The sequence below is a fragment of the Vombatus ursinus genome, unplaced genomic scaffold (assembly GCF_900497805.2).
Source record: "Vombatus ursinus unplaced genomic scaffold, bare-nosed wombat genome assembly UNPS02004573.1, whole genome shotgun sequence".
Lineage (NCBI taxonomy): Eukaryota > Metazoa > Chordata > Mammalia > Diprotodontia > Vombatidae > Vombatus > Vombatus ursinus.
The window spans coordinates 3314574-3315227 of NW_020944351.1; positions in this window are offsets into that span (position 1 = coordinate 3314574).

Sequence of the window (654 nt, forward strand, 5' to 3'; positions counted from 1 at the left end):
AGAGCAAGAGAGAGAGAGAGAGAAGAAAAGAAGAGAAGAGATGAGGAAAGGAGAGAAGAGAAGAGGAGAGAAGAGAAGACAAGAGAAGAGAAGACAAGAGAAGAGAAGAGAAGAGAAAAGAGAAGAGAAGAGAAGCAAAACAGAGCCTTAGGGATGAAAGGTGAAAGATGGTCCAATAAAAGATACAGAGAAAAATAGGTCAGGTAGGAGGAGGAGAACCATAAGGGCATTGTAATGTAAGCCAAGGAAGGAAAGAGTGTCCAAAAATATGGGGAAGGGAAGAGGGATGCTCGCTAACGGAGTCAAAAGCTGCAGAGAGGTCAAATGGGAGAAGGGAGAAAAGGCCACAAGAGTTAGCATTGGAAATCATCAGCAGCCTGGGACAGAGCCATTTCCACAGCATAGTTGGTGTTAAGAAGTAGACTGTAAGGGACTGGCAGTGAATGGAAGCTGGGGAAGTAGAAGCAGTGAGTGTAGATGAGTTTTGCTAGGAGCTTTTGTCATAAAAAGGGAAGTGGATGCTAGATTAATGGGGGAGGAGGGGTCAAAAAGGGAAGGATTTTTTAAGAGTGGGAGAGACTTGGGCATGTCTGTAGGCAGCAGGGAAGGGATCAATAGATAGGGAGAGGTTGGAGATATGAGAGAGAGAGAGAG